At 36.8% G+C, this 15,910-nt stretch overlaps 1 long non-coding RNA gene across 1 annotated transcript in view; it reads left to right on the forward strand.

The window, feature by feature from the left end:
- LOC120587621 (uncharacterized) overlaps positions 1-14,056 on the forward strand; it is a 163,652-nt gene extending 149,596 nt beyond the window's left edge. Inside the window, exon 3 of the long non-coding RNA XR_005649046.1 lies at positions 10,702-14,056. This is a non-coding gene — a long non-coding RNA (uncharacterized LOC120587621). The remainder of the gene's footprint in view (positions 1-10,701) is intronic.
- The last annotated feature ends 1,854 nt before the right edge of the window (positions 14,057-15,910 follow it).

The raw sequence follows: 15,910 nt of genomic DNA on the forward strand, positions 1-15,910 counted from the left end.
GTTGGATGAACAAATAAGAGTGCAGGAAATAATATGCTTTACACCACAAAGTACAAATTAAAATGCCTAAAGAACTTGATTGTTAATATGACAAGGGAAGCAAGCAAGGTCGTAACTGGCGCTAAGTGGGGAACTTTTAGCACTACCTAAAACTTGCTACTTGTTGTCTTAATAGCTTATGGGTCTAGGATATACAGATTCTCTTATTAATGAGAATTTGAAAATCTGGATTTTTAGATGAAAATTCTGATATTTTCACCATGTGATAAAATAGTTTTCAAAACCATATGCGGGTCATACCTAGCAAACATAATATCAGTGTATTCTTTTTGCTTCAGGTAGAAAGACTGAAGCGTGTCTTAAGATCTGCAAAGACTGAGTTAAATGGAAAAAGAAAGAGAAGAGAGAAACACAGAATTTCCACATTCATTTCTCTATCGCCTAAATTGCAGTTTGGAGGAATCTTTACCTATATCTTCGCTTCTCATCCCTGTATCACTTTACCCAAGAGTTTAGAAAACTCCCTCTTTATATTTATAGCACTAGTTTTACTTATTTATTGTCAAATACTGTGAAAAGTAAGAAGGGACCAACCTTGCCTTCACTGATGCTATTATGGGTCTCACATAACAATATCTAAATAAATAAGAAGCCCTAGTGAAAAGTCTCCAAGGTTAAAATATTTAGAATGAAAAGCTGCTGTGATTAAAATAGAATAGCCAGAATAAAAGATCTCATGTCTACTTCACATATCAGTTGAGGTCTAAACCAGGAACTCTCAGTAACCAATAACTCGATCTGATTATATAATGAGTATTTCTTTTCCTTTGCTCTAAAGTTGAACTTTGTATATAGAGGGGCTGCCAAACACATTTTCACTCTAAGTAAAAGTTGTTTTCCAATTTTATTACCCAAGAGGCTTAAATTCGGGTGAAAATGTTCAATAATCAAATTTCTATATTTCTTTGGATCTAGCTTGGGGAGATTTAGCAAGCAGTGTTAATGCTACTTTTCTTCTCCAGAGGGAGTTATTACTGAGCAAGTTTAGTCAAACTTTATAATTGTTCATTTCAGTGGCATTAAGCCCACACTTGGGAGATTTCCAGCTATGGAATCAGTAAAAACCACCTTGGACATTGCAGTCTGGGACACAGTACTGGATTTTAGGCAATCTGCTTTTCCCAGGAAGCGATTGAATTTAAATGGACCTGCCCCTTCTTCTTTGCAGAGAATTCTACCATCATGCTCTTAACTCCTAAATAACCCCACGTGCTATTCTCCTTGCGTAGAGATGGCATTTCAGGTCTCTGTTGGTGTGTCTGTTAGATATTGGCTTTAATTCAAGACTAACTGAAGAAATAAAAGATATTCAATACCCCTTACACTGCCCCATCCCATTCGCCAGTCGAAATCCTCATAAAAAAAAATAGATTTCTGGTGGACTTGTGATATAACTTGCAAATGGCCTCCTCACCAGGTCATCCTGAACATCACTGGGTACCATGAGTTTGAGTTGCCTTGAAATAAATGAGGTCTCTAGTTCACAATTTTGTTTTTAAAGCAAAATTACCAAGATTAAATGCAAAATTTTGTTCTTACATAGATAAACAAAATATGATTATCTCTGGAGATAGTTTATAAGCAAAACAAATTACTTTCATAGAATTATAGAACTCATTTATTTTAGAATTTGAATATTGATTTGATTCTGAGAACAATTACACCAAGACTTTCCAAAAGAGTTCTCTTCAAAGTGGCTACTTATTTAACACACACAAAAACTCCACAATTTCTGTCAACATGGCATTTTAAGAATATGCTTTGATATTCTCTTTTGTATGCACACAAATACAGTTTAGAAAACATGCAAGCCACCCAGTGAGCAGGTGAATGAATCTTTAATGTTCATGAACTGGTTCAAGATTAAAAGGTCCTAGAAAACCACATGAAAGCAGACACAAACAGGGAAAGAATAGTGGAGAAGAGAGAACTTGTAATATGAGAAAAGCTTACAAACCAAAGTGCTCAAATACATAATGAAATAAAATACTGAGAAAGCCAGCCAACAAAATCAACTGTAGGACGATTAATTCAATCCAGGTAAGATTAAAATAGTAAAGAAAGAAGAAAAATATCTAAAAGCGAATGTGCTTAGACTCTTCAAAGTGATAGATTATGGGGGAAAAATGAAAAATGACAAGAAATGTTGAAATAAAACAGGCAGAAATAAGACAATAATAGGTGCATGAGAAAAGATACCAACTAGACATCCTAAAAAAGAAAAGCACAGTTATTATGATTTTAAAAATTTAATAGGTAAGACAAATAGGTTTATCCACAGGTGATAAGTTTGTGATTGGAAGGTTGTCTTGAGGAATTAATTCACTAGGAATGAAGGATAAAGGAACAAACAGATTAGAACTATGAAAGGAAAGTTAAAGACATGGAGTCTAGATGGAGTGGCTCCATATTCCTTTTAACAGAAGTTCTACAGGAAGAAGAGTACAGGAAATAGCAGAGAGCCCTATTAGAAGAGATGAGATGGGAATTCACAAAAATTTAATTGCCAGTCTTCAGAGTCACAGTGCATGTGATATGCTAAGCAAGATGATTGAAACTGAATCTATACCTAGACAGAAAAGTTACATGGGTATTTCTGGAAATTTTTAGAGATTTTTTAAATTAAAACATAGCTAATATACAATACTATATTAGTTTCAGGTATATACCATAGTTATTCAACATTTATATACATAGAGAAGTGATCACAGGTACTCATGCATATTTGCTTTATTTGTAAGTAGGAAACATGAAAGGCACGTGTCGTTACCAAAGATACTAATTTGTAACCTGAAGTGATCTCCACGAATGTCTGATGTCTCATATGTTTATAATATAGAAATGTAATAAGGAAGAATTAAACAGCACATAAGTATGAGACAAGGAAAGCATCTCTGTACATCAGGCTGTTATGCACAACATGAGCGTGGTTCATGTCAAGTCTCCTTAAATGCCCTTATAGACTTCTTTGCTATGTAAGACGTTCCATCTGAACAGTCATTCAAGCTGGCCTAGGCAGTGGGTGAGAAATGCCAAATCCATGCCTCATGTGATTGATCTGTTATGTTATCTGGTAAGTTACTTGGAAACAACAAGTATTTAATTATTTTAACAAGGGACTAGAACTGACCTGTCCTGAGTGACTTCAGTGTAGTCTCTGTTTGTCAATCCATTAAGATGATGTAACCAAAAGCAGTTCATTTATCTCATACTAAGTCTTAAATTCCGAGTCACAGTGGATCAGATCTAAATGAGATTCCACTAAACAAAACTAGAGAAAGATTTTTTACGGTGTGTAGAACATTGTATTACTTCAGACTTTGTTGTGATGAGGTACAGAAAACTCACCTTCTTACAAAAACAATAATCGCTTGAGCTCTTAATCACTCTTAGATGGACCACAGCTGAGTTTTAAACTTAGTAAAAAGAATTTCCCTTAATGCATAGGTACAGGCTGCTAGTAAGAAAAGGTATTTGTATATAATGCTATATTCAAGCAAATTGAAAGTCTATTCCTTAAAACTTTGGACCAGTGCTGTTCACAGAACTTTCTGCAATATCGAAAATGTTCTAATATATATGCTGTCCAATCTGGTGATTACAGACATAAGTTGGAGATATTGCAGGTTTGGTTCCAGACCACCCCAATAAAGCGAATGTCTCAATAAAGCGTCACGTGACTTTTTTGGTTTCTCAATAAAGAGTCATGTGACTTTTTTGGTTTCTCGGTGCATATAAAAGCTATCTCTATACTACGATAGTCTATTAAGTGTGTAGTAGCATTATGTCTAAAAAAAATCACATACTCTAATTTAAAAATACTATATTGCTAAAAAATGCTAACCATCATCTGAGCCTTTAGCAAGTCATTGTTTTTTACCTTCAGTTTGTAAAAAATACACGATATCTGCAAAGCACAATAAAACGAGGTATGCCTGTATTAACATTTGAAATATAGTTAGTGTGACTGAAGAACTGAGTTTTTTATATTATTTAATTTTACTTTATTCTAACTTTAATAGCTACATTAGCTGGTGGCTACCATATTGAATAGAGCAAGTTGAGACCATACATTGCACACTAGGTAAAATAAATTAGGTCTGAGTCTTTTTTTATTATGACAGTAGTAATATAACTGAGAGTGCAAATATATTACAGCAGCATGTACAGATGATTTCACCATTCCCACTGACTTCTCCAGGCCACACTCTGAGGTCAATGGGATGGATGAGTGTTATTATCACTCTTATTACATGTGAAGAAACTGATGCTTTCAGACAAAGTAAGTGATTTAAGTGACTTGGGGCTCAAACTACTTGTTCTTTCCACCAAACTGCAAAAGAAACTGTGAAAGAAAATGGTGACTTCCACAGAGTACCAATAACCCTGTCTGAAATAAACCTTGATAACCTTGAGGGGAGGAGAGAAAGAGGTAGAAAGAGATAGAGGTAGATGGATAGATAGAGGTATATAGATAGATAGATGATAAATAGATGATAGATAGATAAATGATAGATAGATAGATGTTAGATAGATGATAGATAGAGAGATAGATAGGTAGATAGAGTAGATGAGATAGATGATGATAGATGAGATGATAGATAGATAGATAGATGGAGATGAGATAGATAGATAGATAGATAGATAGATAGATAGATAGATGATAGAATAGATAGATGAGATAGATAGATAGATAGATAGATAGATAGATAGATAGATAGATAGATAGATAGATAGATAGAGTATATATATTATATATTAAACTATACAGCCAATACTGGACATTGTTGCAAGTAAGGAGCTAAGTCAAATATGGCATAAGCATGTTATACTGCTGCCAAAGTTCAACTTAATGACTTTCTGACATGAGTGGGGCCCAACATAAAATCCAGGCATCGCTGCTTCTGTCACTGCTCTGTAAGCTATAGCCCCCTCTTTCCCTCCCTTCCTTCCTCCCTCCATCTTCCATCCATCCCTCCCTCCCTCTCCCCCTCTCTCCTTTCCATTGTTTGTGCACTTTTTTTCTCTCTGTCTTGTGATCTTAAGTCAGAAATTTTCTGTATTAAAATGGTAATTCTTATATAACAAGCTAATAAAACATTGGTAACAGTAACAGGTTTTGTCTTTGGAAAATGTGATGCAACTTGTAAGAAGAAAATCCGTCTTCTTTTTAAAATTAGCATAACGAAATGCATTAAATTGAAAATATATGACGGGTAATAGCTTAGAGAAAAAATGAATTTTGTCTAGTCAGTTTGCAGATCTATTAATAAGATCTTATGAACCTGTTTTTGTGATAATCCTGTGCAGCAGGCACTCTGCTAGAGAGATGGGACCCATGTCGCTGAGAAAGACCCCAGTACTGCTAAACAGCTTATATTTTATACATTTACATTAGAAAGGCAAACTTTTAAATTGTCCCATCTAAAACCGAAGCCTGTGGTTTCGTGGATTCTAGATAATTGAAAACAGGACTTCAGTGTACTAAATCCACCTCTTCTGGGCTCTTTGCCATAGTGCACTGCAATCTGAAAACACTTGTTTTAAAAGAAGCCTCCTATACAAAGGCAGGAGAAAAAGAGAAGTGGAGAGGAAGAAAAATTATTATCAATATGTTATAGCAAATGTACTTGTCACTTGCTAAAATATGCTTTGCTCAAGTTGCTCCTCTGTTAATATCATTACAGCTACCCAAATGATAGTTTCGGTCCCTAACCTGCCCAGCCTGCTTTTGCAAACAGTAAGGAAAAAAGTCACCTGAGCCGATGGGACTGGGGTCACTAACTGCTCCTTGCCACCAGTGACCACAGTTCATAAACCCATAATATTGACCACAGTTTATAAACCCTGCAATATTATAAAAGTTGCTAAATATTGAGAAAAATAGTACACATTTTCTAAGCGGAAAGATTTTTTAAAAGAATACTTATGGAGAGTTTACGGTTTTGATTAGAAATACCAGCAAAACAAAACTACAGGGAACATATAAACATTGTGCATGCTGTGGAGATAGACATCAACGGCCAAATGAATGAATTCTCTCTTCTCTGTTATTTATTTTAATGAAATGTTTCTGTTCATTATTTGTTTTATTGACTTAATTTTAATAGAAAATATGGAAACTCTAATATTTTAATATTTTGCAAAGTTTGAGTCATTTTAATGAGAAAGAGTGAGAGGCAGACGGAAACAAACACTAACACAATTGTGGATATATTTGAAATTCTTTCTATACATTTCCCAAACCCTTTGCCCACTCCATGTAATTAGTTGCATGTGTATTTTTCATTTAATATTCTAATTTTTTTAACTAAGTATAAACATAGCCATAAAATATTTAGTATTACTGTGTTTTAAGTAACTAGATTTTTATTGTTCTATTTTATGTTTGAGTAACTTATCCACCATGATAACATAACTCTTAATTTATTCCCTTTAATTGCTGGATAGAGTTGCATTCTATGAGTTTGCCGTAATTTATCAATTCATTCTCTTGCTGAAGGACAGTGAGGCTTTTTTGAGCTTTGTTACTGCTGGCAATACTGCAGTGAACATCGCTGCACATATCTGCTGGCGTACACGGAGAGGGTTTCTCTCCCAGAGCCTAGAATTATCGAGTTCTAGAAGATGCCCATCTTCAGCTTTGCTAGGTCTAGATCCTGCCAAATGCTCTCCAAATGGTTATCTAGTGTTTTCCATATGTATCTCCTTATAATCAACGCTCAATACACCAATACAGCATGGTGACCCTGCCGTGTTAAATTAAAACGTCACATCATGACACCCTTTGCACACAATCCTACGATATCTCCCCATTTCACTCCAAATGGCCTACAAGGCCCTAACTGATCTTATCACACCCCTATCATTATTTCTATGGCCCTCTGTTATCTCTCTCATGTACTGCTCCTCAAACACATCAGGTTCCTCCCAGCTTCATGTCTTTGTCCTAGCTGTTTGTTCTGCCTAATATGCACTTCAAGTCTTTGTTAAAACTTTACCCTGAAAGTGAGGCTTACCATGACTGCCTCCTTGCATACCCAACCTACTTTCTTGCTTGACCTTTTTTTTCTTTTCATTATAGCAATACCCTTATAATGCATCATATGATTTGTTAGATTTATTATCTAGCATCTCATCCTCACCTTAGAATGTCAGCCCCATAAGGGCAGGGGTCTTTGTTTACTGTGTGCACTGATGTATCCTAAGCACAATATGATGCATGGTAGGCATTCAAGTAATATTAAAGAGAGGTGAATTGTTTACATGTGTGATTCCACATTATCCTTTTCAGGGTGTTATCTGAAAAGGACATAAGATGTTTTAATTGGTATTATATAGAGACTATTATTTGAGTAAGGACTGAAATTCAGTCTTTTACTCAGAATATGAGCTCCCTATGGATAGGGACGAGGTCTGTCTTTTCACCATTATATTCTTAGTTCCAAGATCCGTGCCTGGCACATAGCGGATGTTCAATAAACATTTGTCAAATGAATGAATGAACAGAAATTTATTGAGAAACTTACTCCACCACTTGGAAGTTGATTATATGGGAAGTTTGTTAACAGATATGTGATGCAGACCTGACTATCAGACAAAACAAGCAACTGGTACTTCCTACTTCTAAATTTATCCCTTGGGCCATAAACTGCCCTCATTGGAAATCTTTTCCTCTTAAAAGTTTCTGTATAAAATCTTATTGGGGAAGCAAAAGGATGGAAATTTGCTGAGTTGAACATACCCTAGTAGAATGTTTCTCATATTTATATGATGAAAAGAACGTCTTACGGGAGGCTGCTAAAAACACAGATCCCTTGATCTAATCTCTAAATCAAAATCTCCAGGAGAGAATCCGGAGAATAACCCCCAGGAACTTTTATAATCAGGTGAGTTAGGGAAACAAAACCTTGGTAAATGGGGTCCATTGACAGGGCATTAATACAGTGCGTGAAATGTCAACACAAGGGGACAGTGCCTGCTATAAATTGCGTGTAAAATGATAACAGAACAGCTAGTGGATGCAGATTGGCCTCCTATATTCGAAATGAGTTCCAGAGTCTCTACTCTGTGCCTACCTAACATGGTCATCAGGAGCTCAGGGAATTTGGGGGTGACTCATACACTGTGTTTATGAATTAGTCATAGGGAGACTAGCTGGGAGGCAAGAGGCTGCCTGTTGACTCTCGCTCGTCACGTTCCCAGCTGTTCCTTTCTGCTTACTCCCATGTCACAGGGAGAAGACAGAGTAGAAAAGTCTGGGTCACTCAGCAAAAAGGGGAGTAACACTGTGAGCCACAAGGAGAAAAGATGAGGCCCTAGAGATTTGTGAAGAAATGTGGCCCAAGACTGCTTTATCATTCTCTCGACAAAGAGGCCTTTCTCTATATATTGAGGTCACTTAGTATATATTTAATATATTCCACCAGAGTGTGACATAGCTATCAAGGTTCTAAACAGCCTTCAAACTATCACCCTTATTCAAGGAGGAGAGAAATTGACTACCCCTCTGCTGTGTTTGTAGTCCATTGAAGTTGCTGGTAAAGTTGGTTAGTAGATGTAATTTTTGTACTTCAGCTTTACAACATTGGTATTCCAAGTCATCTTTCCAGAATCTTTCCAATAGAAGACATTTCATTAAAAGTTATGGAAAGAGAATTTTGAGGGAAGAAACCTATAATTTAATCAAATGAAAACTCTCTCCATTTTTACTTTTGGCATATATTTTAGGTACTCGTGTGTTTTAGGTCATTTTTAGTTATTTCGATTTTTTCCCCCTATTTTGGCAACCAAGTTGAATTAGGCTGATGGGATGAGAGGGGAAGGGGTACATTAGAAACTCTGTGGGATTTCACTACTCTTTGCCAAAATCAGCACAAATTTATTATGGGGTGGGCATGAAGCTTCCCATCTGTTAGTTTTTTTCAGAGTGCTGACAAGAACATTCTGATTTCCAGCTTGACACTCTCTCTCTCTCTATATATATATATATATTTTTTTTTTCCTCCATTTACTCTGACCAGAGGTTGTCTTAGTGTTCAGAGACAGACAAAAAAAAAAAAAAATGATGCTTTAGTTTTCTAATATGGCATTGTAAGTAATGAAACCACCCAAAATGTCAGGCTTACAGATATTTTTGTCATCTTGCAAAATATGTATAAGACTCACCCGATGCTAACTACTCCTAGAATAGCTCTTGAGCTTTTGTTGCACCACCCCCCACCATGTCCCCGTCACAGGGGAACCCCAGACTCTGATACAGACAGACACCCCTGAGTTCTCCAATAAAGGTAAGGGAAAGGGGAGAACTTTGGATCTGTTGCCCACTTCCTTTCACATGGAAAATGCTCACCTTCACTTTCTGGGAATAATAGGGTGGGCTAGAGGGTGATTTCATTTTGCTTCATTTCAGGGCTATATCAGTCAACCAACTTCATGTCCTTTCGCTCCAGCTCTACTCCCGTCTTTCCCCACACGTTTCTGTCCTAGCCCTGCCGATGACAGCCTGTCTGGCAGGTCTCAGGAAGTTTCCCCAATCTCACAGAGGAAGCCAAGCCTCCTTCTTCATACACTCTGATCTGAGCCCGTAATTCTCCTTCACAGTTTTGCACGATTCTAATTGTTTAATCTTTTTTTTAATTACTTATTTAATATCGTTTGTAGACAGAATTCTGGGACGGCCTCCAAGATTTCCACTCGCTGCTGTCCAAGTCCTGGATAATCCCCACCCCCTGAATGTGGGTATGACCCGTAAATAGGATGGGATGTCACTGCTGGATCATGTACCATTACATGGCAAAGGTGCGGGAATTTTGCAAATATAATTAAGGTCCCTGATCAGTTGACTTTAAGTTAATCAAAGGAATATTAGAGTGGGCTAGACTTAATCAGGTGAGCCCTTTGGAAGAGGGCTTGGGTGATACCTGAAGTTGGAGACACTTTCCTGCTGCCCTTGAAAAAGCAAGCTCACATGACTCTCACAGCTGCAAAAAATTAATTTCTGCCAATAACCAGAGAACCTGGAGGAGGGCTCAGAGCCTTCAAGGAGATCACAATGCTAGCCAATGCCTTGATTGCAGCCTCATGAGACCCTAAGCAGAGAATCTAGCTAAGCCTTGCCTGGACTTTTGATCTACAGAACTGTGAGATAATAAACTAGTGCTGGTTTAGTCACTAAGTTTGTGGTTATTTGTTATGCAGCAACAGAAAACCAATACGGTATCTCAGGGTCAGTGTCTCTTATTCACCATGTGTTCAGTGTCTATCACAACATCTGACACTGGAAAGCTTGCTAAGTATTTACCAAAGGATAGACTGACCTGAATGAATGGACATATTCAATAGTTTGTGAGTTGCCAAGTACACATCGAACTATAAAGAGAAATTTTATGAAGATAAAACATAAATCAGCCAGCTTCAATGAGCCTAGCTGAACATCTTCTTAGTCACTCTCCTACCTGATGAGAGGAATTAAGTGGGAAGAGAGAGGAAAAGCCTTCAATAAATCTCCCTCATATTTGTGTCTGTTTTCAGGTCAGTCTGCCGAATTTCAAATTCTCCAAAATCTCCCTGCATTGACTGAACCTTTTGAAAAGTAACTTATATCTTCCTCCTCTCTTCCTCTCCCCACTTCACCTCCAGGAGACTACCTGCTCTGCCACATTGGACTCAGCTGCAGGTCTGGACCATGAATCCTGGGCAAGTTACCCAAGCAAAGTCCAGCAAAGCTCAAGGACAGGCTCGTGACTCAATGGGAAGCAGTGTTTCTCCCTGAATCAGCCCAAGCACAGCCACATCTGAAGGAAGACATGGCCACAAGTTTAGCCACGACCGGGTGATGTGCGGACACATGGATCTTGCACCGTCTCAGATGAGACAACTCATCTGCTGATTCACTTGCACCTGGGGCTTTCCTGGCTGGACATCTGGAAAGGGCCTTTTTTTTTGCTAGCTCAAGTTTTATGTCTCCAAAGCAACCTTTTAAAAATCATCTTAGATTTCTTCAAAGTGTCTGGACATGGGGTGGAATGTGATTTATTTTTGTTCACATTGCAGCAGACTCTGTGTCGTAACTTGCGGAAATTTTGGGTCTGCCATCGATACACCAGCTGACACCAACTTTCAATGAGTAGCAATGTAGAGTGGTTGAAGAAAACAGGAGAAATGACTGAGCCTCTGCATACTAGCCGGGTAAAGCTCACGTCAGATAACCTGAATATACTTCTCTGGATCTATGCAAGTCAATATGGCTGAAGGGTCGATTAGCAAACGTCAGAGCACACACTGAAGTGGAGGGTTTGAAATTGGACTTATCTGAAATGATAAGTAACAAAATTTATCTGTTGTGCTTAACAGTTTACAAAAACTTCCATGTGCATTACATCATACACCCTCACAACACACAGTGAAGCAAGGAGCACATGTGATCTCGGCCCCTTTTTATACATGAGGGATGAGAGAAGCACCAGGATACTGTAGAAAGAAAACCGGATCTGAGTTTGGGATGTGTTGGAGAAAATAGCCACTTTAAACTTCTAATTATTCACCTGTAAAATGAAGTTAAAAATTCCTTCCCAACAAGATTATTGTTAGGATAATAAGAATGTGTATGTGATTGACTCGGACTCATAATAAAATGTTCACTTAACTTTCTTGAATCTAAGGCTCAGAGATACTTAGGAATTTGTCAAGGGTACCTAGCTTGTAAGAGATAGAGCTGGAAATCAGATGTTTGCTTCTCAATTCTTTTACTGGCCTCTAGAACTTGACTCATGAAGTGCTTTAAAAAAACAAGCTCTACTGTTAGCATTTGTATTCCTGTTGGACTCTAAGTTTTTGGTTTGCTGTTTGTTTGTTACTGGCCTCCCTCTCTCCAGTCCCTTCCCAATTTAGCTGATCTTAAACCCTTTTTTTCCCAGAAATTTCCTTCCAGATGTTCAGGATAAATTGTTAAATGAAAAGGGGCAAGTTCATAAAACACATCTAATAAGAATGATACTGTTTCTATAAAAGAAAAATGAGATAGTTTTATATAAAAATGATATAAGATACATGTCAACACATTAATAGTGGTTGTCTTTTGAGTCGTGTGATTAGAAGCAACTTTTATTCTAATTTTTGCCTTCTAGAGTTTCTAAGCTTTCTACAAAACATATGCATAGCTTTAGAAACAGGAAGGGAAAAAAATCCCCAGTCTCTTTAAATATCTCTCAAATCTCCCTTGAACAAACTCAGATCTTTTGTCTCTGGGTTACAAATTACCAATTGCTATATCCTTGACATCTGCATTCTCTGCATCTCCTCCCTCCCACACCGCCCCCCTCCCAAAAAAAATCTGCATCAGTTTCATTCTTCCGCATTAATCCACAAGTTCCAAGCGCTTAAAGCTTTCTAACAAACTCAAATCATGGAAACAGCTGTCAGCTCTTCCACTAAATACATCAAATCCTTCTCATAATTAAAGTAATAATTCAGATGCTCACCTCTGAGTACAAGAAGCCCCAACTTGTAAGACATAATTCGTAATTAGTCCCCCTGATATTTGCCAGCTCTCTTACACTAATGTCCCCTTACAAATTATACACCATGACCTTTTCTCTTCCTAGACTATAAACTCCCTGAAGGCGGGAATTGATTATTTCCATCTTCTATAAATTTCAAGATGACTACATGTTTCTCTCTGAGCATCTAAATGAGTGTTTATGAACTGTGAGTAAATTACGCCTTGACAAATCAGCAGATTGAAGTGTTGAATTTACACATGCTCAGACTTGTAAATTGAACCACTATTAACTTTTAATAAAAGTTTCAACTTTTTTTTCCTTTTCAAAATTTGAGCTATTTCTCACTTAGGACTTCTTTAAGCCAAATTGAACATTTATCGCTCCAACTGTTTTGGAAGTCAGACAGCCAGACAGCCAAATGCATTAGAAAGATTTTCTTTTTCTGTTTCATGTTTATTCCCCTCAAAAACAACTGAAAGATGTTTCTCTCCAAGATTTTAAGAGATCATCTGTCCTGTGTATGGCAACTTCACACTCAGAAAGGAGTCTACGGTAAAGAAAACAGAAATAAAAAAATTTTAAGAGGCAGAAGGGAGCCTCTAATAAAACATGAAATTGTCTGGTTAACCCAACGTTTGTCACTAGCTGCTTTTGATGATGCCTTCTCTATGAAACAATGAGAAAGGAGAGGTAAAGCAGTTGAGACATAGAAGAAAAGAGCAGATGCCTTAAGTGTCGACAAATTTTACAGAGTCAGCAATGGCCTCTTACTAGAATTGAGATTGAGTCATGCATCTAAAGAAGTCCTGGACAGAACTTCTGCCATGAAGAACCAGCGGGCCATCCACCCACCTACACTGAAGAAGTATTTTATCTTATAGAAGGGTCCTGTGTGAGTTACAGGTCAAGTGGGAGAAAGGGTGGCCTTCCTGAGACAAAGTGGAGTAGATGGTCACTTATGAAGCATGCCTTAAGGAGAAAAAGACCTATCGGCCCACAGATCTCCAACTTTCACCATGAGAGTCAATCCTTTGGATTAATAAAATGCTCGAATTGGCCTTTTAAAATAGGGGCTTGGATACACACCAAAGCAGTTTTCCTTTGCTATCTTAGCATCCAGCATTCAAGAGAAGTCATTGAAGAAGGGGAGAGCTTGTCAGTGGACAGCAAGTAAGCCTGGAAAATATGATGCCAAACTGGAAAATACAAAGTCAAACCTTGCCTATCCGTTTTATCTGGGTCAGTCCCAGAGAGAATCAAAGGAAATTATGGAAGAAGAAAAGAGGAGTTGGAGATATCAGAAGGGATTTTAACATGTTAAGGTAAATTCTCCTACTCCAGTCTTGTTCAGTCCTGTGTGTGTGTTGTTGTTGTTGTCATCATTGTTTTTGATGACAGTGGTGATTCCTACTTAGAAGCAACTCCTCTCTTCCCTCACCATGAATTCTATGTTATCACTATTTTCTGCTGAATGAAAGAATCCTCTGCCCACATATTTTCATTCCTTTTTCTTCTTAATTTTTTTAAAATTTTTCAATTAAAGCTGACACGCAATATTATTTTTTATTAGTTTTAGGAATACAGCCTTGTAGCTAGACATTTATGTAATTATGTGATGATCCCTCTAGTAAATCTAGTACCTACCTGGCACCATACATAGCTGTTACAATATTGTTGGCTATATTCCCTATGCCATGCTTTATATCCCTGTGACTATTTTGTACCTACTAATTTGTACTTCTTAACCCTTTCACCTTTTTCACCCAGCAACCATCAGTTTGATCTCTGTATCTGTGAGTCTGTTTCTGTTTTGTTTGTTTATTTTGTTAGATTCCATATTTTCATTCTTATAATTCTTTTAAGTATCTAAGTTCTATAGTAAAATTTTCCTTAAAGCATTCATGGAGAGATCAATAGCCAGGCTGTCTAGTCACAGGTCCAACAGGACCTACTTAAACTTGCTATGATATTCTGAATGTTTCAGATTATATCAGAAAGTCAAAGATACCTTACAAAGTCAGAAAGCATTTTTTATACAGAACCTTAAAGATGTCTTTTTTTAAAAAAAATTAGTTATTATAGCAAACATGTTGAAAAACCATATAAAACCATTTTGCTCACTTTTACTCAAGGGTCTGCTGTGTCCTTCAGGCACTAGGATTTGCCATCATCAATTAATGTAAACCATACCAACAAAATCCCTCTTAGAACAATTTTTTCACCAGCATCTTATTTCAGACCTCACAAAATGACTCATCTAAGTGAGGCTGGGGAACAGTTAAATGAGTGACTAATATTTAACATTCAGGACAGAACAGGAAATTATCTTTATGTTTATTATTGGAAGGAGACACTGGAGACTTGTGAAAAACTACTAAGAAATACTTGAGTCCCAGAAAATGTCATTCACTCGTTTGCCTAAATGTTGCTATTAAATTTGGAAGTGCCTCAAATTAAAAGTGAGAATTGGAAGTATTACTATAATGCACACAAAATTGCTGATAACATCATTTTAATTTTGCTATTTAAAAAATGGGAATTATGAGTCTCTGGATGAAAGAAATGAGGCCTCATTTTCATTTTGATGTAATTTTATATTTGTCTGTCTGGTCAAATAGAATATAATTAACAAGATACTCTTTCAATTTACACTTAAGTCCACTATCTGAAACCAAGCTGGCAATCAAAGCTTTTAATTTGACACATCTTATAAGTTTTGCATGAATTTTATGGAAACTTTTTTGTAAAGAAAGATTGCATGATCTCAACAAGGTCTATAATTCATGGAACTAATAGCATTCTACCCTTTTTTGCCTTCTACAAAACTCATGGTTAATACCATCTCGATCATAATGTCTCCGCCTGTCCTAACCAAAAAAAAATTACCTTTCTAGATATACTGTTTCCATAACTCCAGACTTAACCATATGACCTGGACAAAGTATATAATAAAATATCAGTTTCCTTTTTATTGATTTTGGTGAGAAGATTGTTCTTAACTTGCCAATTTCTACTGCTGATTAGATGTGTTAGTCTTTTCATGAAAAGACAGTTCATTTCCTTTATCTACCTGTTCACATTCTCCATAAAACACTCAACTGCACAGTAATAATGACTGTTGCCTATGGACTAACTATGACATTTCCAACATGTCAAACAGCCATCCTGTGACTGTCTTGGCTATCAAGAAAAGAACGTGGATAAATTCGAAGTTATACATTTGCTGAGATTTTTCATTCGAAGTTATACATTTGCTGAGATCTTTCATTAAACCTGATAATAACATGTGAAAGTGGGCCTTTTTAATTTTTGACCTGTCCTCTTTCCTTTTTTTTTAAAGATTCCCT

Source organism: Pteropus medius, unplaced genomic scaffold (genome assembly GCF_902729225.1).
Source record: "Pteropus medius unplaced genomic scaffold, Ma_sr-lr_union100, whole genome shotgun sequence".
In the NCBI taxonomy this organism is placed as follows: Eukaryota; Metazoa; Chordata; class Mammalia; order Chiroptera; family Pteropodidae; genus Pteropus; species Pteropus medius.